The 26,151-nt window shown below is 43.8% G+C and overlaps 1 protein-coding gene across 1 annotated transcript in view; it reads left to right on the top strand.

Moving 5' to 3' along the window:
* The window catches only part of PASD1 (PAS domain containing repressor 1), a 109,972-nt gene that overhangs the window by 4,393 nt on the left and 79,428 nt on the right, over window positions 1-26,151 (top strand). The window contains exon 2 of the mRNA XM_085570895.1: window positions 590-5,404. The gene's annotated coding sequence lies outside the window, so the exon portion shown is untranslated. The remainder of the gene's footprint in view (window positions 1-589; window positions 5,405-26,151) is intronic.

Genomic DNA, 26,151 nt, shown 5'->3' with positions numbered 1-26,151 from the left:
CTGTTAATCCTGCAGATGGAGAGTATCAGGATGTACAAGATTCTACACTGATCTAGGATAAAAACACTCTATTTTCACTCTGAAACAGTTCTGCAAATGTTTGTGCTGGTCTAACTAGGAAGGGAGTGTGAAGGATGGGTCCTTAGCTGGAGCTGACCCCACATTAATGCAGAGAAGCTTGTTTAAAGCTAAAATGAGGTATGGGCTTGCAACTCCAGCGTGTGGATGGACCACAGGGCTTTAGCTGGGAGGAAACAGACCCTGATCAGTACAGGTCGCTGCATAAAAAATGGAGAATTTCTCTGCAAAGCTGTGGATTTTGCATTGGGCTTTTTTAACTGAGCAAAGTCTTCTCGGTACACAAGTACTTATTTTTGGTGAAATCTGGAGAGGATTGCAAAAGAATCTTTCCAGAAATAAATTTATATCCTGTTCATCAACTTGTTCCTGTTTGGATATTGCTGACAAAACAGTGCCTTGTGGATGTTAGGATAACTGGTACTCAACTAAGAAAAGACTCATGAGATTGATTTTCTAGGAACAATAAAGACTTCACTCATAATTATCTCCTCCCTTTACCTTTCCCTAGGGATGGCCTGTATTTGCAGAAGCTGCCCAATAGACATGCAGCACTTCTGTTTTCCTGGAACTCTCCAAAGCAACTGTGCTTCTGTGAATGGAGTTCTTGATAGGTGAACCTGCTGAAGTGCAAGTGACTCTGATCTGTACAGCAAAGGGTTAAGGAAACATACATCTGCAAAATTGAAATATGAAAGCAACCTAGACCATTAATTTCACATTTTCTTATGGAGAAAAACACTTTCAGCAGATACAGCATGTGGAAGGAAGAAGAAAAACACCATCACTGGCAGGACTGGGAAGTTGAACTATGTGTTGAAGCTCAGAGATTGAAGTCTCCAGAGGGTAATTCATACTTCTGCCTTACAACTCTCTCAGAATTATTGTTTCAAGTGCAGTGAGCACCAGAAGCTTACAGGAGAATTGTGCCAGAAATATGTTGGGCAGCTCTATGAATTGGCAGGAACATCTTTAGTTTGACAGGTAATATTTACTTTCTCCCATCCCATCTCCAGACAACTGCAAGAGAAAAATACTGTGACTCACTGCAGGCCACTAGGCCAAGAGAGATTTTCACATTTCTCTAACAGACTGGGTTTCAGTTGGCTTCGATGGACGTGGTTTCATGGGCACTTCAGCACTAGGAGTGACCTGAGTGTGCAAGTCAGGCAGATTTTTTTTTCGGTGGATTTTTCTTGGTTGTTATTGACAGCTTTCCTTAATTGGATTTTCAGGAGTGATGTGTTGATTTGACATAGTCCTATGCATGAGTTGAATGTAATATTCCAAATTTAAGACTGCAAGGTAAACAAATTCCCAATGCAAAAGCAGTCTCAAAGACTTCCAAAGCCTTCTCACTATACGAGTAATTTCAAAGTAAAAATCATAGTGCTGAAAAATATTTAATTTAACAGAAAAGTAATTTAAGCAGCATGTATTTTGCAGTTTGAGGGTTTCCATACATCACAGTATTAATTTCCTTGTTCATTTGTAGGTGTCTGCTTGTTAAGTAGGATCTTCTTCAGAAAGTGTAGGGGCTGTTTAAATGCTTTAGGGGATGAGTATATTTATTATGAACTGATAATCCTTGTAACTTGTTACATTAAAATATAAATGGATTATATTTCTATGAGAAGCATGAAAGTGATTACTAAACTGTGGAAATAAGTGTTAGAACCCAAAATAGTGTAATAATCCTCTAAGAGGAAATTGCACCCCATTCATTTATAATGGTATTGTGATTGGCTTTGTTTTAGTCCAACTTTTGAGTCAACGCTTCCATGAAATTCTCATGACTTGCCTTCCAAAATGACATCAAAGACAAAAGGAGAAAAACAGTCTTGACAAAACCAGGTCACCACATCAGCAAGAGCAGAGTGGGCTGAGCAGCTCTGCTTCCTAAGTCAAAGCCTTGCTGCAGAGCTCTGCTGTGCTGCCATTAGTGTGTCACAAATGCCATTCTCAGCAGTGAGGGACCAAAAAGTGTCACAACTGTAGAAAACAGGCTGAAGGCTTGGCCAAAGCCTGGTGCCTGTCTCCTCAAAGCACTGCTATGCTGAAATGAGGATGTGGAGGTCCTCAAGGTATGGCTTTTGGGGGATGTCCTGGTCCCAGCTATACTTTGTAGCCAGGATTGAGGGGGAGTAGCAATCCTTTGTGCCTAAATCAAGCAAAAATCCCAGCAAGGAATCTGAGGTGTTCTGCCAGCCCTGTCCTTTCAGAGGTCCTTTCATAGTCTTGGCCAAACTCCCACATGTGGGAGAGATTCAGGGTCTTCTAAAGGATACACATCTGGACTGTGAGGGAGATGTTTGGGCCAGAAGCCTGTCTCGGTCTGCCTTCAGAGCAAGGAATTGTCAAGAAACCATCATCTCCCTCTCCTGCCTCGGTTCCTGTGTATGCCCAGAAGAGCTGTCCATCAAGAGACAGGGAGGAAGATTTGAATATGCACACAGGGCCATGCAGGCTGCTTTGAAATTGCCATTTCATCCAAATAACTCCATGTACAGTTTGGCTGTCTGCAGTGGTGGGGTGGGACCTAGAGTACACTCCAGGAAAGGACTCCTCCTGGATCCTGTGTGGCTGTATCCTCCAGGCTTTTTTGTAAAGGGCCAATATAGTGTCTATAGCCAAAACTTAACGAGATAATTATAGCTGGCAGGGCTTGGTAATTAATGTCTAGTACAGCCTACTGTAACATACTGCTGCTTTACATGAGTTTTGTGCAAAGTGGGAGTGCTGAGGTGTGCTCGTTTGCTGCTGTCTGACAGGGAGAGGGTGACAAATCCTACAGGAAGAAGGAAATGTGCCTACCATCTTTTGGGATTTTAATTAAATTAACTGCAGTGGCAGAAATGGCAAGGTGCCAAGGCTTCTCCTGTGACTGAACAAGCACTTTGCAGAGAGGGAACCTGGGCTCAGGAGGCTCATACAGGTGTCTGTGTTCAAGAACAGCATCTTGTCTTGGTTTGACAGTTCTGGCTAACAAGCCTCAATCTGTGTTGATGATTTACTTAATGAAGAAGAGACCTTCATCTGTGTCTGTGACTATATGGGTGCAAGGATTTGGTGTTTCCACATTAGTGGCAGTAACATCACATGGTCCCTGGCAGGTTTCACTAAAGCCATCCAGCAGCATATGTAGCAAATGCTAATGGAAGCCACATGGCACAAGCTTTGCTCTTTCTATGGAATGTTTCAGAGAAGATTTAGCAGAAGTAGAGACCTGCTCTGGGGCTTGGAATGTCACGCTGTGCAATGTCTCCCAATGGAGCTACTACTGCCTGCTGAAACCTGGAGTCTGCTCCTGCACCTGAGATCCTGGCTCCACCTTGTTGGCAGAGACATCCCAGTTTCCAGGGGATGGAGTTCAGAGTGGTTCAGATCAGCTGCCTCTGCCCACACCCTTCTGATGCCCTGCAAGTGCTGCAGGGGCACGGAGAGGAGGCACCTGGGCACATGGGTCTGTGTCCCAGGGGAGGTTGTGATTGTACAAAGCAAATGCCAAGCACAAGCTGGCATCTTCTCTTACTCAACAGGTCATCCAGAGGAGGAAACTAAGTTCCTCTTTTTAGGAAGGAAAAGAGGAACTTAATTGTTCTAATATTAGGAATACCTGACTACCTTTATCTCCATGCAAAATAGATGACTTCTATCACCTGGGACTTCTCTGTGTAGGATTTTGAGCAGAGCAAGCTAATAACAACTGAGTCTCATTGGGGTTTAAAATGGAATTCTTGCTTCACAGTGTAAATAGGAAGTGAGATAGTGTAGCATGTAGGAGGTCATTTATCTTCTAGACTTACTACATTTTGTAGGATTATAATTTTTTTAAAGCTTTCTGTTTCATCCTGAGATTTGATAGAGGCAAGCAGGTAACTGAAGGGACACACAAAGCATTTTAATGGGACTTTTTCCTGAATTCATCTGAAGCCAAGCCCCCTCTGACCACAGCCCCACCCTCTCATCTGCATTTCATAAGGGTATTACCGCTGTAATTAATAGGACTTGTATAACAGTACCTAATTAAACTCTGATCATATAGTGTAAATTTAACTTGATTATCATTAGCCTCAGTGAACTCTGCAGGAGATTAATCCTGGTGATTCACTCAGCACAGAGAGCAACAGCAGCAGCTCTGCGGAGGACCAAAATATTGGTGAACAGCAATGCTCTGTGCCCCCAAACCCTGCAAGGTAAGTCTGGGTACCAACAGCAGCACAGTGTCAGGGAGGGGGTGGGATGGAAGTCTCCCCATTTTCAAATTGCTTAAAAGCCACTGGAATGCCAGCAGGCTTCTACGGCGCTGTTCTTAAAATCACTGAATAAGGAGTCTGTGAGAGGATTATGGCTTACATAAGAGTTTTATGTCTGTCCTAAAGCTACAGCCCCCCCATGCATTTGTCCACTGCGTAGGGTGTCTGCCAGTGATTCATGGACACCAGAACGTTCTGAATGACTACGAGCCACATTTTGTTTAGGATTATTACAGATACAGGACCTGGTCCCAGTCTTTTAAAAACTGATGAGGTTTGTTCTGTGGGAAGAGAGCAGAGGCAATAATGTTATATTTCTTTATATTAATTCCTGCATGTGAAACTGCTGTATACTTTGCTTCTACACATTGTGCTGGAGAATTCTTTGCTAAAAAACCAAATAAACCTTTGGTAAAATAATGGGGGTTTTTCTGTTTGTAGTCCTGAAATACAGAGCATGGGGTTTGTCCTGTCTTTGACTGAACACATCTGTTTGTTTGCTGCTAATAATAGTTTAATCAATGGGGCTGATTCCTGCATATTCTCTGTCTGACAGTAGCCCAGAAGACCCAGATGACAGCAAAAAAGGTGTTTTGTATATGTCACTGTTTCATTCTTTTTTGTTGTTGTGTTGTTGTTGCTTAATTAAAAGCAAAGAGAAAGTTTTACTCCTGTTTGCATGAATGGTCACATCAAACAGTACAGGAAAATCTAGGCCAAGCTGCTTTCAGTGGGCTAAGGAACATTATACCATTGCACCACTTCCTTTCATAGTAGCAATGCCTCTTAATAAACATCAGGCACCTTTTGAACTTTCTTTGAAACCATTAGTTTTGCTTTCCACAAGTCCCCTGTAGCCCACCTTGCCCCCCCAGCTGGCTGTGGCACAGCTGTTGTTGGGGGATGTGTCCGTGTGGGATGGGAAGGAGAGGGATGTGTGCGGGGTGCATCCTCACTGCCTGCAGAAATGGTGCTGGTTATATAACGCCCTTGCTGGGTAACGAGGTGAAACTCTGTCAACTCTTCTGCAGGAGCTTTCAGAGGGTTTGGGGCTGCTGGCTGGCTGAAGGGTAAGTCAGGGATGTGTTCCTCAGGGGGGGGCTGTGTTGGGATGCACGTGCAGATGTCGGTGCTGAACAGGGGCTGCAGCATTAGTGACAGATGTCAGTGCAGGCAATGGTTCCTCAAGCAAACACGGCCACTCAGCACCTTACCTGAAATAGATCATTTTAGGGTATTGCTACTTCGTGAAACAGCTCTGTAATTTGTCTGTGCTGTTTGTCTCTTTTTGTCTAACATGTCTCAAACACAATTAAAAATAAGCTGTGCTTAAACCATAATGGCTTTCGTTTAACAGTGGTAATAATATTTTGTGAGAGAAGGCTGTGCTCAGGCAGTGAAATGCTTTGTATCAAATGACTCAGGCTGCTGTTACTCTTCAGAATGTGACTTGCTGGGGCTTTGCTGTTGTTCTTTGCACTTGCTATTGTTTCTTGCACTTGCAGACTTGTGTCTGTTTGCAGCACAGTTGCTGTGTTTGCTTGTCCAAGTGCAAATGTTTATGTTGACTGATGAGTGTGTGCTGGATAATTGTGTCCATGACTGCTGGACGTCCATGTCTGTTTTGGGACTGGGACTGTGGGTCTGGATGTGCTTGCCACTGTCATGGAAGAGTTACTCATATGCGTAGCACTCTCATGGAGCTGCTGTCAAATGTGTGTCTCAGAGCAGAAAGTAATCTTGGTTTGCAGCAAGATGAACAAAAGAAGTGCCTGAGCTTTTCAGGGTTACATTGTGGAAGCTGTGTTTGCACTGTAAGTACTGTATGTGCTTCAGGTACCTGGGAGCTACTGGGGGAACTGGTTCTCCTACAGAGACAGAAGGGCTGTGAGGGGGGGCTGTGCATCCACAGCACAGGCAGCTGTGAATTCAAAAGATTCCAACAGCAAGAAACGGAGCCCAAATGAACCTAAATAAGCAAGGGATCTGAATTATTCACAAACATAAATGCTTGTTCCTGAGCAGTCAGGTGTCTGAATCCAGAGCAGCCTCCGGCCATGGAACTGGCATTGTGAGGGTGAGCGCTGTCCTAAAATGAACTGTGCAGCAGAAAAATCAGTTGGTGTGAGATACAGGCTTGTATTCCCCTGGGACTGAGAATCTCTTGTACTCAATTTTTAGACTCTTTTTGTTACCATCCAAAAGGCACTTGATGTCACTATTCATGTCACTTTGGCTTTTGCATTTGTTCCTTGTGATACTCAGGTGGAATAGCAGTCTGCCAGGGCCCACATCCTGTATCCTATTTCATCTTTTTTCTCTTTCTCTTGCTGTGCTTGAGTCCAGTGGTCCCACAGATCTGGCTGGTCCCTGACTGGTGCTGTGGCCTTTGTGTGAGGAGATGGGTGTAAACACTGGGGCTTAACCTGAGGGCAGTCTCTCACTCCAGACTCAAGGGAGCTGCACAAGGACTGGTTGCCAGGCTGGACCCCTGGGGTCATGGGTAGTCAGATGTGTGGTGGCCACTTTTACATCTCCCCATTTCTAGGCCTTCTTGTGTGTTGCTAGAGTTTTGCAGGGAGCAGCTCCCTGATGTTTTGTACCCCCACCCAGGCACCTGGGAGGCGTGTACAGTGTCCAGGACTTGGACCCTAGGAGGGAAAATGAGCTGAAGAAATCTCATCTTGGTGGCAGGTGTTGCATATAACCATCTTTGCAGCAGGAGAGGTGGCTTCTCTGTGCTGCAGAAACACCCTGTCACTTGGGACAGTGGCTCACCCAGCATGGCAAAGACAGCAATGGGGTTTGGCCATCCAATGCTGCGAGCTCCCAAGCACTGAAGTGAAGACAGGTAAATTTTCATATGTGGTCACAGGTAAAGAAATATCACATTGCTGCATAGTTTTTCTTACATGATCACAGAGGTGCTGGTGGCTTTGCAGCTTTTGCAGCTCCATAGCTGAGCCTGCAAGGTCCCACTTGCTGCCTAGAGATGGTAAGCCTTGCCCTATATATCAACAGATTTCTCTGTGCGCACGCCTGTGTTTAATTACCATTATGAAATGGTAATAAAACATGTAAAATGTCATTACAACGTGGAATGGGGCTGGGATTTGCAGTCTAACAGCAAGCCTCCTTTTGGCAAAACCACTCCAAGTTTGTCTGAACACTGGACAGTTGTTGCCCTCTGTGAGCTGCTCTCTAAGCAGGCTGATGTGGTTTGTTGTGTTTGGCACTGACTTGTCAGGATATGTTGATGTCAGCACCTCTTCTAAGTCTTTCCTACAGTGGAAATTCTGGTTAAAGCCCCTACCAACCGGATGTCTCAGAGCAGTGCTAGGCATGCTTTGTCCAAGGAGTAACTTCCTTCTTGAAGGAGAGTTACTTTGATGTAGACAAGGACTGCACTGACTCCCTGATGCTGGTACCTACTCTGAGAAAGGGTGCTGATCCCACCTTACCAATGTAAAGCCATTCAATGCACTTTGCAGTAAAATGACTTTCTGGTGCATATAAACCTTTCGGGGTATTAAAATGGCCTTAAACCCTATTGTGCTTCTTGCTTTAGCTTGGAGCTGGCCCAGAGCTGGGTTTGACTGCTACTCCAGTCACTGCTTGCAGTTTAAGTTCCTTGGGATGGGGTGATGGATCCCTGCCCTCTCCCAGTCCTGTCCCCCTGCTGCATTTGGTGCAGGCTGAGCCCTGAGAGTTTAGCTCCAAGCTGCAGCCAGTGACAGTCTCCACATGCAAACCTCAGCAGGAACAGAGCTATGTTTCTCAAACTGACAAAGAAAAAAAAGGCTTTTATTCTGTGGGGAGGAGAGGACAAGAATTATTTCAAACATTCTAATAAACCCCTAAAGTAAATAACTAAATGTTCTTCCATTTTGGTGTAGTTCTTGGAAAATTTCCCAGGATGTCTTTAAAGAGCTCATTGTAAAATAGTGGGATGGTCTTTTCCCACAGGTGTATGTTAAAACAAAAACATTTCACTTGGAATTATTACATAATTACCTGGTCTTGGGATTACCGTGAGGAGCTTTGGGAAATCATTCACCTGGGCTGTGTTACGTGGGAAGTGCTGCCATGGTGCAGGTCCATGGTTTGTGTAGCAGGGGAGGCAGAGGTTCAGAACATGATCTTGCCTACCTGGCTTTAAATGGGAAATTGTAGGGGTTCTTTTTCAGCAGTGAAATTGGTTCTGTTCTTTAACTTTTTAACATAAAAAATGGAAGCCTTAATACAAATAGTATGGTTTGCAACAACCTCATGGACTATGCCAGCTTTTTATCTAGCTGAATTATATTGTTGCAGGAATCAACGGAGAATTACTTCCAAGCTCAACATTGTAAAACAAACACCTGTACATAGGAAGCAGAGGTCTTTCTCTTCCTTTGCATTCTTTTCTGTCTATGTGGAAGAGAAGTCTGGCCTATACCTGCTGCCACAGAGCGCCCTGGGGAAGGTGCTGAGCCCTGTCAGGGAAAAGGAGATACTGATTCCTTGGGGAGCTGAGCCCAAGGCACACCAATGAATTGCATTGTTTTCATTGACTCGGGTAACCTTTTTATTAGATTATCATTCCCTTCACAGACTCAGGGACCAGAGTAATAAAGGTAATGAAGGATGAGTAATAAAAGCAAGCACAGATGCTTATCTATCCTAGTCCCTCTGACATGCCAGTTCATTTAACCTGCTTGCTGTTTGGACCTCATCTTAGTCAGAATTCAATTTTGAATCTTCATAGGTTGGGAATTGGGAACTCCCCTGCTCAAAACCCTGCCCCAGCTGTATGGAAAATTCTGTGCCAGGCTGTATGGTTATTAATAAGCTGATTTTGTTAGAGAATGGAGCAACATGTCTGAGCTCTTGTGGCAGGCAGGCTAATGATATTGGACAGCGAGCAACTGTCACTTTTGCTAAATCTGTCATATTGCAAGTAATCTGCTTACAGCATGCAGTGAAGGTGGGCAGAAAGACAGGCTAATCCACCTTAGGGCTCTACCCAAAGTGAAATTTGGAGTCTGCTTTTCTCAAGAACACAGTTATCCCTTGGAAACTGTTGTCTCAGAACCACAGACAAAGCTAAAAACCTAAACAGGCATCAATTTAGTTGAATAAACTCCATCTGTGTGTCTCCTCCAGGTCTTCTAGACTCTCATTCCTGAGCAATGATAAAATAGGACTTCTGAGGAACAGAAGTGACATGGAATTTGTCAGAAAACATGTCCTTGCACATGGCTTAAAAATACAGTGCAAATTTGGAAGCAAACCTAAGGATTTTCTTCAATAGAAAAGGGGAATGAGACTTGGTCAACAGTACTGGACTCAGCAAAGCTTTCTTGGATGGGAGCTGTGGAAATAGCAAAGAGGCTCTTGCTTATCTCTTTGTGTTTCCAGTGCAGTCAGATGCCAATTCCTAACCTAGACACCCCACTGGGAGCTTATCTGCAGCAGTGTGAGTGCAGTCCATGGACTCTGTGATGGGTTTGGAGAGGCAGGAAGGAGGTGCAAGCACCCACTTCTGCTAACACCTTCCTGCACCACCCCCCGCTGATGTTCAGCCCAAGGTTTTCCTCCCTGTAGCTGCATTAGATGTGACTGTCTCTTCATGCTTCTCTGTAGGAAAGCAGTGTATTTCTCCTAGGTTTCTCTCTCTTTTTATGAGTAAGACTTCACACGTTTCTCAGAAACAATCCCCCATTTTGGCCTCATTTGGCCAAAGTGCATAGCAGTTCCTTGAATTTGAGTAGATAAATAATCACGTTGATGGAGGTGCTGCTTAATATTAAACTAAGTCTGTTGCTGAATCAGGTCCTTGATCTTTGGCAACCTTTGTGCTACAAAAGTATTTATACGTGTAAACATTAAATTGTAGATGCAGTTTCTTCAGATAACACTGCAGCATATGGGGCACAGGGCTGAATTTTATGGGGCAATAAAGCTCAATGCTAAACACTGGGAAATGTTTCCTCTTCACAGGCCTTTATATCCTCTTTTAACAACTGTTCCTCCATGGCATGTAGTAGTTCTTAAGAATATTTTTGTTCCCCAAAAATTGATCTGTCACCTATGCAATGCTCCACTGGCAGAAGGTGTTTGCTGGTCTTATTGTCTTTCCTGTGGTCGCCTGAGAAGTTCTACATGAGATTGGAATACTGTATTAATCTGGGACAGTAGATCATGCATAGGATTTGAAGGCTGTCAATTACAATATGAATTTTGCAATGATGAGGCTGTACGAAATATGCTTGCAATGAGCTTCAGGAGATCCCCAAATTTGTGACTCCCCACAAAGGGATCCACAATGCAGTTTAAGAAATTACATCTTAGGAAAACAAGGCAGGAAAGTAGGTTTAAATGCTATCAGAAAAAGGAGATGGGAGATAAGCTAAATGGCTTATTAAACCATTCAGTGGCAGGGCTCTAGGTTCAGTGTAAAATTTCTGGCTGTCAGCCCACCAATGCTAACAACAATCACAAGCCTCCAAGGTACAGAGCTGAGGTCCCTCCATTTCCTGCAGGAACCAGGGAGCATGTTGGACTCATTGATGGCCGTCACAGGCAATAGGTGGTGCCACCAAGGATAACAATTGTCTTGGGGTGACTGTGTGATATTGGATCCCTATCATCTGTTTCATGCCCAGACATGGCTCCTGTAACGCCTCTTGTTTGTTAGCTGAGGCAAGGGCTTTCCTGGGACTGCATACAGCTGCTCCAGTAACTTCTGTGGCTTCTTCTGGAACTGTTCAGCTTAGCTCTGGTCCGAAACACCAGACCCTCACCAGGGTCCTGGCAGGGGAGGCTGCAGGGCACCGCATCCCGGGCCTTGGGAGAAGCCAAGCAGGACTCTGATGTCCACCAGCTTTCTCCACAGCGAGAAGGTTTTAATATCTAACATTATTCATTCATTTTCCCATGCCTGTGTGCACTCTGTGTGTTAAATAAATAGGTTTTTATGCTTTCCTCCACAAAATTCCTTTGTTTGGTGGGGGGAAGGGGGTGTGCCAAAACCTGCCATTTTAGAGGAGACACCCTTTTCAGGACATTTCCTCCTAACTTCTCTCAAACCGAGACAAATTGATGAGTAGCTGGTTTAGGACTAAAGAAGGCAGTTTTGTCTTCTGCTCCCTGCAATCTCTCCTGCGTTGGCACAGTAGTGACAAAGTAGTTGAAAGCTGATCTTTATAAAACGTCTCTCCAAGCATTAGCTTTCAACCATGCAAGCCTGATTTTTCATGCAGAGGAGGCTGGGAGTAGCAGAAGTGCCTTTTCAAGGGTGAGTTTTGCTTGAGCTGGTCCTGAAACTGCACCCTGAGGGCTGCTGAATCAGGTTGCTTGTAAAAGTCAAGAGCATTTTGATGTACAAGATATTTATGTTCCTCTTGAAGTGTTATAATGAGGAGAGAGTGATAGCATCAGGGAAATGGGGTCACAGAGCAGAGCCCTGGGAGAGTGCATGCCTGCCTCCTCTGGTGCTCACCTGGGGATGTGTTTTGGTTGCCAACTGCTAAACATAGCAAAGCTGGAGCTGCACTATCATTCCACTGAATGTCAAAAAGTTTGTTGTGCCTTACTGAAGAGCACATCACTGTAGCCTTAATCAGATGTAATACAGAGGCTGTTGAAAAGCACAGCTCAGTTACCATCACAGTACTTTTATTTAATTTTACATTCAGGAGGAAATATTTGTTGAAATTAAGCTTTAGTTCCCCAAGATGAAGATGTTTCTAACTGGACTGGTGTCTATGAGTACATGTAATTTTTTTTTTTTTTTTGAGGATAGAAAAATGTTTTCTGGCAGTGTTATACATTTGGTTTGGGTGTTCTCTGCAGTCTTCACCACCATGGAATTACAGGAGGGGTTTGGGATGGTTTTAACAATTACTTATGAGGTGATGGAAAGTGTAAGGTTTTGAACACTATTTAGATGATGATTTGGTATGAGGCCTCTGAGGGTGAGAATGCTGCACTGCCACTGGAAAGATCCAATGAGGCATTTATGCCTGAAAAAACACCCCCCAAATTATCCCACCTACCAGACAGGAGCTCCACCTTGAAGGCATTGTTGGGGAATCCATGAAAAGTGCTGGAGAGTACCCCAAACAAGTGATATCTTGGAAACTGGATCCTTTTCAGGCATTTCAGTTTGGATGTCCTGAGCCATTTCTCAGAAGTTTAATAGTATTTATCTCAAGTTCATCTGGTCATGGATGTTGGGGGTTTTTTGAGGAATTTACTTTAAATAACATTTCCTCTGTCTAGATCTTTATCACTGTTAGAAGGTATCTTACTGTGCATGTGTGTTATTGCTGGCTCTCACAGGCATGGCTGTTTTACACAAGTCAGGACTTTTTCCTGGAAGGTGGAAAGGTGGGCATTGCTCCCTCTGGCACATCATGGGGACAGTTCTGCAGCCTGGCATTGTCCTGCTCACTTATCTGTGACTTCTCACTGGGCTCTACCAGAGGGTATTTCTGCAGTTCTGACAATCTGACAATCCTCCATGTCAGGCTAAAGCTGTTCATTTCATTTGGGGTGGTTTTGTTTTGTTGGTTTTGGGGAGGAGATCTGGGATGGGTTTGATCTTTTTGAGCTGGACACTGGAGTTAAAGCTTTTTCCTAAAGGTGCAAACCAAGGAAACTGAGCCATGTTTAACACCGGTACCGTTTGCAATCTTGCTTCTGCTGAGGGATAACTACTGGAACACAAAACCTGTGATTGAATTTTTCAGTTGTGCAGCAGCACTTTGTTGAACAGGGATGAACCTAAGTATGAGTTCAGTTTCACTACAGCACTTGCTGAATAAGGGTCTAAGTTAATAAAATCAAGTAATAGCTGGTGCCTTCAGTTATGTAGGAAATTCAAGGCTATATTTCTCAAATGCACAAGCCCATTGCACTGCAATGCCAAGAGGAAAAATTCACTTTGCATTCACCAAAGCTGAAATTTGGTGGTTATGATGGATCTGCTTTGCAGTAACAATGCACTGGGTGGCAGTGCTGTTGGAACAGAAGCTACCATTGGTGTTTGGAAACAGCTCTTGTATGGAAAGAAAAAATATGCTATTAAGATATTCTTCTGTGAAATAGCTTCAGACAAAGCACTGAGCACACAGCAGTGTGTAGGAGAAGAAAAATGTGCATTAAGTCTTCTTTATGTGTTGCATGAGTAATCAAAACTTATGTGAATATACTTTCTTATAAACTTATAGAGGAAGCAATATAGGTATGGAGTATAGATAAATAGCATTACATGTTCATTATCCCTGTGGATCACGGAAGAAAAGAAACCAACTAAAAGCAATTCCCCATGACCGTTACTTGGAAACTTTAACAGTCCCAGATCCTCTAATCCAGGATGGTAATGCTACTAAGTCTGTATTTGAAAGAGAAGTATGAGAGTGTGAATAACCTGTCAGTTTAAGATGATCTTCCTTTTTTTTTTTACTGGTACATTCTACATGTGCTTCAGGAGGGAGATGATGTGAAGGTTAAGAGGCTTTGTTAGTATAATTGCAATTTCCTTGAAATGTATCTGACTGGCCAATGAGAAAAGGATCTCAGATTGTGTTGGTTCAAATTCAGAAAAGTGCTGTGACAGCCTGCCAGAATGAGTAATGTAATTTGGGAGTGTTTGTGCTTCATAAGCTGTTCCCCAATAGAAGACACTTCTCTTTTGGACAACTTTCAGCCTTGTGCAATCAGTCCATCTGCTTTACAGATAAATATATGTATATTAATAATGAGAGGGATGCTAACAGATTGATATTTCATGGGATTTTAGGAATGAACCTCTGTCTGCTGAAGTCAGAGGCAGCTTTGCCATTAACAAGTGTGTCTGGTCACTGTGTAGTCTAACAGTGCAACTGCCTTTATAGACTAGAGTTATCTAAAGTTGTTCTGTAAGTGTCATACAACATTTGATTGGGGGTTCCTTGTCCATTATTTTGTGAGTTATTAGGGTTTGGAAACTAGATTTTAGAAATCTATCCATATGTAGAAATTCACCTAAAGATAAATGAGTAACAGACTTGATATTCCTAGGTTTCCAGTGCCTGGATTTTGAGAGCTGCAGTCTTTTAAAGGGCTGGTGACTACAAAGAAAAGAGAATTTTTTGCTGTGATGTACATTCAGCTTTGGAGATGGTTCTGTGTTTGGACCACCCTTTCAACCACTGACATACCTCTATGTTACAATCATCCAGGGAAAAGCAGGAGGTGTTTGATATTGTACCAAAGTTCTCTGCTGCCACAGAGCCTGGCACCAGACTTGTGGGTTTTATCCCAGCTGTGTCCTTCCTGGTGTGTTTGCCTGATGTTTGAACTCTGTGTAAGCTGACTCAGAGGATCCTGGAGCTTCAGCTCTGGAGTCCAGGAGAACAGGAAGGATGCTCTTGGCTCCAGTGCCTTAACTGGCTTGTCCTTTGTCTGTGATAGTGCAAATTATTCTTTCCAAGCAAATATTTACTAAGTAAACAGCGGGGGAGAGTTCGTATACAATTTGTTGCCATTGTGTCAATAAAGATTTATTCTGTTGTGTGTTTTAGAGGTTTAATTAACATGAGCTTTGCAATATGTGCTGGAAAGTAAATAACAGGCACATTCACTTGGCAGAAGAGTAATGCTTCTTTAGAGAATGTTATGAAAGCTTTTCCTAGGGTGTGCAACTCTGCTCACTGGTGCCATGCAGGCCATTCCTCAGTGCACACACTTTTTAAATCCCTTGAATGTCAGGCTTAGGGGAGACTAAAGTGCTGTACAGGTCTCACAGTGAGCCTTTGCACAGGGAATGAGTTTTATCCCACTATCTGAACACCATGCAAGCAAGCAGTGAGACCTGACACTGAAGGAAATCATCAGCTCCGTTTGTTTGGCTGTTGTGCAGAGCTGTTTATGAAAACATATCAGATGCACAGCCTGATGCTACTTTGAGGATTTTATCATGTTAGTGATCGAAAATATCCACCATGAGCAGAATCCACACAGCTAAGCTGTTTTCATTTGGAAGGACTTCTTGGCTGAGAACTTGGCTGTCCACTGAATTATAAATCCCAGCCAGCAACATTTTCCAATAGAGTCCTGATATAACCTTTAGCAGAGAACCACAGATAGCAACCATGTGAGAAGGTTACTGTGCTTCTGATGCTGTCTGCCCTGTAATCACCCCTGTAACCAATGTATCCTATCCTATATGTGACACATCATTCTCTGGTGTCTCATCCACTGCCTGGTCCTGGGGCCTTGCAGATTATTTGCATGTGAGGTTTCCACTGGGGATTCCAAGGTACAGGCTGATGAGTGGTGAAAAGTCACTGCCAGCAATGGGAGCTCTAGTTAGAGGTAAGAAATCACGCCTCACTGCAGCTGTCAGCCCTGTGAATGCTGCTCTGTGAACTTTTAGCTATCTGACCAAGGAATCCTCCTTAGATTCCCTGGAACTGCCTGTATACTCAGGGCCAGGTATAGGTGTGCATGTCTTCAGGACTTGGGCTCAGCTGGAAAGGAGAAAAGTCCTGTCCTGGGGGAATTCTCTCCAACATGATCATATCCTGGGCTCACAGACAAGGTCTCTTCTTACAAGATGGCATCCCCTAGTCTACAGGAAATGTTCTCATGCTTCTTCTGATCCTTTTGATGTAACATCTCACATCTGGAATAATAATGTCTTTGAATTTTTTCCAAGACAACTTCCGTCATTTCATAAGCAGCTAAAATGTGCATGGGCACTAACTTCACTATCAACATAGCATTTACAACATTGACAAGGAACAGACTTCTTGTTCACAGTCAACCCTGTTTGGCTGAACTGAACACAACAGTCAAACTTCTCTTACTTTTCTTGATACTTCTATTAATGTGTAACTGACCTTTCCCCCTGCTTCATTCCTATTCCTTTTCCTGTTTTGGTCTTCAAATATAATTTAAATTATGTTTGATGCAAGTTAAATTCTATAGAAATGCTATTGATTGCTCTTCTGTTCAAATTTGTCTACTCTGTTATTCTAAGGCATCAGATTGATAAACAGGTTTCTAACACCCTGACTGTTTCTCCAGGTTGACATTGTAGAAGAGTAGAAGTATATTTTTTCCAAGGTTGTGCAGGAAGAGGCACAGTGTTTCCTATTGTCCCTCATCTCACCAAACATCTTTATTGCTCTGCCACTGTGACTAGGTTGTTGCTGGTTGGTTTGTATGTAGACACCCCCTGCACTTTGATAGAGAAATTGCAGTGGGTGATAGTTTTTTCTCAGGACCTCTTTAAAACTCTTCTTTCATCTGCCTCCTGATTTTGCTCTGCCTATTGAAATTTCATGTATTCTGGGGAGCTGGCAGTCCAGATGTTTTCATGACAATGGTGTCTTTATCATCAGGATTTCATAATTAAGCAATTTTTTTTTCAATACAGTCATTCTGAGATTTTTGTGTAATAAGCAGTTAGATACTATAATTTGCTGGAAATGCCTTTTTTTGTATAAGTATGGGTTAGAATAGATTTTAATTTTACAATTTCGGAGATCTAAATTAGACATTGTAGTAAAGAAAAATTACTTCTTAATGTCTATTAGAACGTTTAGGTTTGTGTTGTGCTTATACCAGCCAGAGTTAAATCGTTTCATGTTTTTAATCTTAGATTAAGTTAAAACTGCTGGTAGAAGAGATGGTGGGAAAATGGATTGTGATGATGCAAGAAAATGTAGCTAGAATTTTTAAGATACTACAGAGCCCTGTCCCCTCTGGGACAGTCCAAGTGTCCATAGAAATAAAATCATAGTCATTTTGAGCCAGCTGGAAGGTGGAATAACTTCAAGACACTTGATCTGATTATTTCAACCACTTCTTTTTGCATGTAGCTGGAATATTCAGCCAAAAGTAATTTCATTTCTCCCTCTTCCTATTTTGTGTGTGTGTGTTTCAGCTGAGAGATGCAGTGGAGTCAATTGCCTGCAAAAATGGACATATTTTAGAAAAGAATAATTTCCCATCATTTCCCTAAAGAGCTCCCTTTGTAATGTCTCTCACTCTGTCTTACCACTCCTATTTCTTTTCCATGATGTGCTGTAAAGTATTAATCCTTCCAAATGTTCAGCTTGAGTTTAGTCTTAATTTATGTTTTACTTCTTAATGGCAAGTGTTAAACACTGATTTCTAAGGATGTTCACAGTGGCAGATGGAGTTTCAACGAACACTGGATGAGTATGATTTCAGGGGTTTTTTTAGTAGAAAATTGTCTGAAAACTTCATTCTTAGTTCATGTCTATTTGTGTTTTGATGGGAAAACTCCTGATGGCATTAGGCAAACAAAATGCTTTCAAGATGTAGATGTTTTGCTGAACTTAAGCAACTGTTAAGCTTAACTCTTAAGCTTAACTATTTCTTAAGCAGGGACTGTCTGAGGCTGACAAGTGCCGCAGGTTTCTTCTCTGCGGGCTGGCAGCACTCTGTCCAGGTGCATTTCAATCAGTGATGCCACTCCTGTCACTAAAAAAGAAAGAAGATAAACTATGTATAAATTGCAAGAGAAAATCTCTAGTAGCCCATGAGATGTCCTAGGAAAAAAGGGATTCTGAGATCCTTGAGAACATATCTTTTCCTGCCATATTTAGCATTCTCCAAAATCCTTTAGGAACCTCATCAGAGGTAAAAAAGCATGGGGTCAGCTTTGCTGATTGAAGGAAAGACTGTGATGGGGGAGAAATCTGGGAAGGGGTAGACAGATACCATCCCAGAGGTAGTGGGTGTTGATGCTGCTGTTGTTGCCCTATTGAAGGGAGAACAGGTACAGAGAGCAGTTTTGGCTGTTCACAGGGGTCCTTAAGTCTTTTCTGCCTTTAAAAGCTAAGCTGTGTGCTGACTGTGCTCTCATCAGCCAGACTGAGGGAGTTGGAATGAAAACAGCTAAAGCAGCACTGCAGGGGTAAAACAGGGGTCCTTCATGAAGGGTTCCCCTGCAGAGTTTCTTTGCCTGTGACTGTGAAGCTGATGGTGGCACTAGGGCTGGAGACAAAATTTAAGGTTGCTCCATGTGTCAGCATGATCGAGTCCAAGGTGCAAACTGCTGCATGGAACATGTGTGTTCAGGTGGTGCCTGTGAATCACTTGAGGTTAGAAACCACTCACTCTGTGTCTTCTTGTCTAAACTAAGCAGATCTTTGTGGTCAGCATGAAGTAAACGCTGGCCACGTCTCATCTCACTCTTTCCAACCGGACCCACTGTTTGCCTCTAAGAAGTTAAGTAAGAGGTGACGTCGCAGTCTGAGCCAGGGATGGCTTTCGTGTTACGTGGTGCTCAAAAAGTAGGTTACTGGGTCAGGAACAGCAAGTTCTGACTGTTTGCCAGCTCGGCCCTTTTTTTCCCTGTGATGTTTATACTGCTGTGACCTGCCACGCTGAAATGAGTCTAAAATGAACAGGAGCAGTGCTCCAGAGCAGCGAGATGGGCTTGCTTGAACTCATACGTCTGTACCTGCATCTGATTATCAGTCTGCAGGATGCTTGCTGTATGGGGGCTCCCTTTTTGAAGATAAAAGTAAAGCTAATTGGAATCCAGTGGCTAGGAAAAAAAGACAGCCATTTTAAATTATTAGCTTAAAGCCAAAAAACTTTCAAAACTCATTGAAGAGTGAAGAGTTGTGGGCTCATAAATTCAGTGCTTGGGGAATTTACTTCCAGATCCAGGATTGTGTTAGAGAAGATCCCTTGGGACATCTGAAAAATTTGAATCTGGCTCACAAAAGTGAATCTTGGGATAACTGAGTTTTGATTCCAGTTGTGATCGGTTTGAAATACCCCTGGCTGTTTGCGCTGCTTTGTCCAAATCTGGTTACTCCCTTCCTTGCCTCACCCCTCCCTACCTCCACCCCCCCTCCATGTTCTGTCCTTTTAAGCCTCCACAAAGCCAGAGCTCAAGACCTGCTGTAGGGCATGGGGACAGAGGGCAGCTGCTGCCAGGAGTCCCTGCAAGGGAGTGGAGTGCCAGGCTGAGGGTGGGAAACCTGACAGAGAATTCAGCCTCCTTCCCAGACAGAGCACAGGGACCAGGAGGACAATGGTTGGACTTGGTGATCTCAGAGGTCTAAAGGTCTGGAGCAGCATCCTGAGCACTGCTATGATTTTGCATTTCTGTGACTGCCAAGGGGAAGCTGACTCAGGCTGCACATGGGTGTGTACCTGTCCCAAGTGCTGGACCCCCAGCCCCTCCTGTGCTGGGTGATGGCAGCCTGGGGCAGGTCACTCATCCCACTGCTGCCACGAGCTCCATCACTCCATGAGTGGAGCATGAAGGCAGCAGCAGTGGTTCCTTCATTTGCAGGGCTGGCATGAGCCCTTTCTGCTCCTGGTCACTTCCAGCTGCCATTAACACCAGCTGCACACAGCTGCACTGCCCCAGCCTTGCAGCTGGACATACAATGTTCTATCCAAAGAGAAATTCCTTTGGGTTGGAGGCGAGTTTTCCTCTTGCTCAGTGCCTTTGTGCTCACATTTCTAGAGCATGATACTGCAGCTCTCCTCCCTCTGGTTAAGTGTAAAGAGTGGGATACACAAGAAATGGGTGGCCTGGCTTCAAATATTTGAATAATCTCACCAATGAAAATACTCAAAGCAAAGCCTCAAGATGTGCTCAGTGACTCGCTGCCAAAGCTGACTTAAGAGGAAGCTATGTGGGCCATTTAGTCAAGTGATTTGTCAAGCTTTCAGTGCTTCTGAAAACTCATCTAGAAGAAATTAAAGTTTTTTTAAAAATTGAGGATTCAAAGAGAGATTTCACCTCACAAAGTTCTGTCTTAAATCAGAGAGAGCTTTCTGCTGCCAGACCAGATGTAGCAGGACAGAGAAAGAACAGCATCGATTAATGCTCATTGCTGAGGTAAAATGGCATCTAATCACTATGCACAGCAGCACTCCCAGAAAATGGTCTGTGCAGCCTGCAAAAGCCACCCTCAGCACTCTGGTTTGCACATACCTCTGTGTGCTCCCTGTCCACAACTTGAAAATACCTGCAGCTGGAGGAAAGCTGTTGCTCAAGGACGCGCGAGGTCGGTAATGCAGCTAATAAACACACAAACTCCACGTTTTAAAGCAAGGATCTGCTCATCTCCTTACTTTTTAATGAAATGCAGTCAGACTGCAGCATCTCACAGAAGACCTGTTATTTATGAGACTATCAACCTCTCAGAGCTGCAAAGGTTCCCCACTGGTGACGGCTCAGCAGGGCCCTGGTTATCACCGCTGGCTTACAGTTCCCTCTCTGCTGGCAGCCAGCACAGCCTCTGCCAGAGAATACATGTTCAGCCTCACCCCAAAGCCCCCAGTCCTGCGAGGTGCCAATGTTTGGTGTGGGAAGCAGCATTACAAGAGGCAGGAAGAAGGCTGGATCAGATTCTTAGCTATATATGTAGACATGGCTTTGTTGCCCTCAGCAGAGTTGTGCTGATGTGTGCTGGGGCAGAATATGGCCAGGTGTCTGTTTAGAAGCTACAGGTTTAATGAAAGGCATGCATTTAAAACTCAAATTAAGCTCTTGCTGGCCTTGTTTCTTAGGGGATTGTGTTGATATTAAATTGTCCTGGATGTTGACCTCTGTGAAAATCCACATCTTTCTCAGGTGTGCCATCCTTGGTGGGCTGGCAGGCACTGCTCAGCCCCATCCTGCCCTTCCCTCTCTGCTGTGGGGTTAGCAAAGGAAGCGATGGTCTCTTGGTTAGAGAGAGCTGCCACATCACATGTGCTCCCTTCTGCTTCTGTCCTTGCACTGCTTTGGGGTGTGATAATCAGATCAAAGCCTATAGCTGTGCCTGGCCTTGATTTCTCACTCTGAAAAACAATGATGACAGCACTATCAGAATGCTTTTACCTATCTTTTTAAATTTTTTTTTAGTGTAAAGTGACACAAAAGACCAGAAATCTGTGTCTGCTCTTCATTCCCTGCTGCACAAATAGCTTTCCAGGCCAGCTTTGTCACTTCAACAGCCGAAACATTAAAGCAAAAATAAAGCCTGATATTGGGTTTCTGCTTTGGAACCCACAAGCCATTATTGCAGCAAGGAATGCCTCTGCTTCCAGTCAAAGATCTGATGGAACCAGATGTTCTTTAAGGTTCCTTCCAACCCAAACTGTTCTATGGTACCATGATACTCTCCATGTACAGGATTCTGATCTGTAAATATATAGTTACACTTAATAAGATGTAACAGTTGCTCAGGAGACTGATAATAGGATACAGAGTCATTTATCATGTGTTGAAATCCAGACCAGGCCATTAGCAATTAAAAGGTCTTACCATCTGATATCTGCCCAGTGACCTGTGCAAAAGGAGCCTCAGCTCAGCAGTCAGTGTATAAACTCTTCAGGTTTTAGATTGCTGGGTTTTTTTCTCTCCTTTCTTTTTGTCTTTTGAAGGGAAGAAAGTTTTTTTTTCAATCCCATCCCTGCTTTCTTTAGCACCATGCCCAGCTGTTTGTAGGCAGGCAAGCAGCCAGGCAGACATGGGGAAGTGGTGTTTTCCCTCCCTAAAGATGGTTTTGCAAACCAAAGCTGAAGTATGTTAGACCAAGACCCTTGGGAAAGCAGCCAGCTCTGGCTCTACTCATACTGAGTTTGTTTTGGGACTAAATACACAGTTGCTTTTTCTTGAAATCTTAATGCAGCAGCTATTTAGACATATAAAAATAATAGCTCATAAAGTAAGATTCATGTGTTTCCTCTCTCTGTGTCTATATGAAAAATAACCCAAATATTTATTTTCAAGACTATTTGAAAAATGGAAAAGAAAGATGAAAACCTTTATTTATTGCTTCATTTTCATTCAGACACAGACATGCTTATATTCCATTAATTTATGGCCAGACTTTATATTATATATTTATATCTTTCCCATTTATTTATACCTGCTAAGATTTTTTTTTTCTATCTGAAAACCGACAAATGTGAAAGATTCCATAGTTACCATTCATTTTAACAAGTGTTGTGGGAAAGGAGGTATTTTCTTTTTCTGTCCTCAAGAAAAGGCCGTGTTAATGTTCATTCACAGGTGTTTGTGTTTAAGAGAGTTTTATAGCAGGAAAGGCCATTATTGCAATGGCTGGCCAAGCACAGAATTCAAATTCTCCTTGAGCTAATCCCAGATCTGTGACTTCCAGCTGGGGTTTGAGCAGCCCCCTCTAAATGATGGGAGCTGGGCTTCTCAGGGGCTGGGCAGCCCCATCGTGGTGCCCACGTGTGCCAAGTGAAAGTGGCTGGTTCCTCTGCCACCTTCCTTCACCCCGCTGGGAGCACCAAGGAGGATTCATGGCTGCTCCTCCCTGCAGGACTCAGAGCCTGGCACTGACCTCCCCAGACCACAGCAGCCTCTGCCACGGTCCCCACCAGCTCCAGAGGAAGGTTCCCCCCCACCTTCAGGCTCTTGTGAAACATCACCACATTTGGAGGCAAATAGAAAGCAGAGGCGAGGACACAACTGAACCCCAATTGCCTGGAATATTTTAGCAATGACTGCCACTTCCAAGCTTCTCTTGGGCTATGTCTTTCTTGGTGGAGATCTGAGTTCTGGAAGATTCCCTCCAATGGGAAATATTGCAGTGACAGGACATTGCTCCTCTTTCCTCCGATCTGAAAAGTGCACCTACTCCCAAGTATAGGTCCTAAGGAGCACTTGCCAAATGGCATGCCAGAGCAGCAGGGGTAGGAATCTCCCACTTCCCTTTTCTCAGCATCTCTGAGAGCTTTGAATTCTTTCCTCAGAGTTTACCCTTCTTGGACAACCAGAAGGGTATCCATCAGCACAGCCTTTATCTGTGGGAAGGAAATGCAGACTTGGTGAGCTGGGTACTGCCTGATGTGCATTGCTGTTGGTCTGCTGCTGCGCTTCACAGCAGCTGAAATCATGCCACAGCAATCCCTGCAGCAGTCCAGAGAGCTCCACAATTATTTAGGTGTTCCCTTTTAGTCATCCCAGGATCTAAAATTTTGGACCAGAACCTTTAGTTTCATGAAAACCAAGCAGAAGAACTGGGGATTTCTCCCATTCCCATCAATTTTTAATACATTGTGATGTTCCAAAAATAGGCAAGTGTTTTCTTTCTGTTGTAGTAAGGAGGACCCCTGTTATACCCAGAGAAGGCTGGCAGCACGATCTCCCTAAGCTTATAGAAGGCAGTTTGTAACAAATTCTTTCAGGTCATCTCTTTATGTAAGTTCTGACCTGGTGCACCTGCCTGAGCTCCCAGATCCAGGTGGAAAGATTAGCTCATGTGCAGAGCATGGTGATTGCTGGAGCTCTGTGAGCTGTTCTCACGTGAAGAAGCCCTGCCCTACATTAGACTCCCAGAAAGAATCATGGACTCACTTGGAAACTTTTGCAGAAATCAAGATTGGATCCAGTCTTGCTTACCAAGCTCAGTGGTGACCACACCAAATCTATGCTGCTTCTATGCCCAGTGCCTCCCTTAGCTCTGCAATGCACCTACTCACTGGTCCAGTTCCACCTCTCTGTCTGTTCCCCAGGACTCTGCATTTGGTGTAGCTAAACTCTTTAAAGAAGCTAAGTTGAGCCCGACCCAAATATCCCAGGCAGTCCCCAATTCTGCTGCCTCCATCACCATGGCAAGGTTAATCCCAGACCCTGGGGCGATGCTGAGCAACGCTCCTGGGGACAGGAATGGTGCTGAGGGACCTCCTCACTCAGAGCCCAGAGCTGTCAGTAGTCCCACTATGTCCATTCCCTCTCTGGTGTTTGAAATGCAAATTCCAGCTAACACCTGGAATACCTGTCTGTGACATGGGAGATGGTTTGCAGAATTTACATCAAGAAAATTAATATATCCGCAGGGAGAATTCCTCACTTAATATTTTTGTTTCGGATTTTGGAACTTGCCAAAAGAGAGGAAAAGGAGAATGTCCACTTGAATGAACTAGAGATTTGGATTTTCTTCCATTGTGGGTTTGCTATTCACCCATCCATACAGATGGATCCATACTCTTTTTAGATGGTTCTTGTGTTTTTCCCTTTTTGTATTGAACAGTCTGAGCTGATGATGGACAGAGATGCCATTAAGATAAGCACATGTACTGTACACAGCAGGATCACAAGCATCCTCTTGAACACCCTTAATAAAACGTTCAGCTCTTCTGAAGGTCAAAGAAGGCTGTGATACTCAAATCCTCAGATCAGCTCTTGACATGCTCACTTCTCAGCAGCTTTCCAGATGCTCAGTGGTGCTACTCCAGGTGAATTAAGTGGACAAAATCAAGCTTGAGCATTAGTCACGTTTTCTTAATTGCAGCAAAATATGGTGGGTTTGTGGTTTTGTTTTTTGTTATGAATAGGAACTGATCAATGCAAATTAATACTAGAGTAGGCTTTTTTTTTCTTTTTTTTTTTTTTTGGCCACCACAGGGAGTAATTAACCTTGTAAATACTAGACTCACAGAAAAATCTTAAGAGTCCACAGCAGGCCATATGCATGCCTGTTGCTTCTGGCTCTTTAATTGTCCTCCATGAAGCACCACATTAGGTAGGTTGACTGGAAACTGGGGAAATCAGCCATTTTCAGGGAGAGTTTGAGCATGGTTGCAGCACTTAGTCACCTTGCCCCAAGATTTGCCAAAGACCACAGTGAAGAAGTAGTGGACAAACTAACACAGTGAGCCCTGAACAGCTTCTTCCATGGGCTGTGTGGCAGCCCACCTGAAATTACATAAATGATTTTCATTTCTACTCCTTGTTCTCATGCCTTTCAACTTTGTGTTACCTGATCACAAGGTTTGAAATGGGGCTGGCACTGCAGGGGGCTGCCCAGCTCTGGGGGTGCTTTTGGAGCCGCAGCTGAGCTGGTGTGCAGCAGCTCAGGGCTCTGTCTGCTTGTGGGATTGATGGCTGAGGAGGGGCACTAATTCCAGCTTCATGTTTGAATCCCAATGGGAATAACTGCACAATACCCACCTGTAGAGCCCCCTGTGATTTTGGTGGGCTCTCCTGCACCTCCTGCTCTAGGTCAGTGTGTCCTGCACTTCTGCTACTTCCCTGCTGCCTTTTGCCCCAGGCTTGGCTGGGCTTACCCAGGGATGTGTGGCTGTCCATCCATCCGGATTTTTCATTGCCCTTTGGGTCTCCCTCAAATGAAAGGCTCTGCTTCAGTCTTTTAGGACTTTAATTCATTCCTCTGTGGCTTGGGGCTTTTTGCAGGCAGGGCACTTACTACTTGTGCTCTGTTACAAGCAGGCAGGGGTTACTTAACTACCCACATCCTCTCAAAATAGAAATTCATAGCCCCGCAGTACTTAGACACATTTTCATTAGTGTATACAGGGAGCTTTCTTCCAGCTATCCCAGTCTATTAATAACAGCTCCAAACCTTTGGTTTGCCCAGGCATTTAGGAAAATTCACTTTTTCCAGACGGGTATTTCTGTACTCTGAGATCAGAGGTGCCATCCTGTTCAAATGCTTGGTGATGGAGAGAGGATACATGGCTCACTCGCCCAGTCCTTTCTTTCCTGTGATCTGCTCTTTCCCAAGGAGTATAAAAATATGTGTCTTTTACTTATCCTTTAACTAAGAGCTGACCACAGAGAAGGACACAGAGAGGAAAATTTGGATATACCTTAAAGTGTAGGAAGTGGCAGGGAGATAGAAAAAATAGCAAGAGACAAAAAGGTGGAAAGAAGATGCCTTTTTATTGTGAAGGGATTAGCTGAGAGTCAGCTTTTCAGATGCTTTTTAAATAAGGCATTCTCCTGGAAAATACAGATCCTGATCGATTCCAAAAGCCTCAGGGATTTTTGAGGTCAGAACTCCCCTGGGAAAGGGGACAAATCAAA

The sequence above is a fragment of the Lonchura striata genome, chromosome 4A (genome assembly GCF_050655825.1).
Source record: "Lonchura striata isolate lonStrDom1 chromosome 4A, ASM5065582v1, whole genome shotgun sequence".
NCBI classification, from domain to species: domain Eukaryota; kingdom Metazoa; phylum Chordata; class Aves; order Passeriformes; family Estrildidae; genus Lonchura; species Lonchura striata.
The sequence above is the reverse complement of the archived record's forward strand: the minus strand, read 5'-3'. Positions and strand labels throughout refer to the sequence as shown.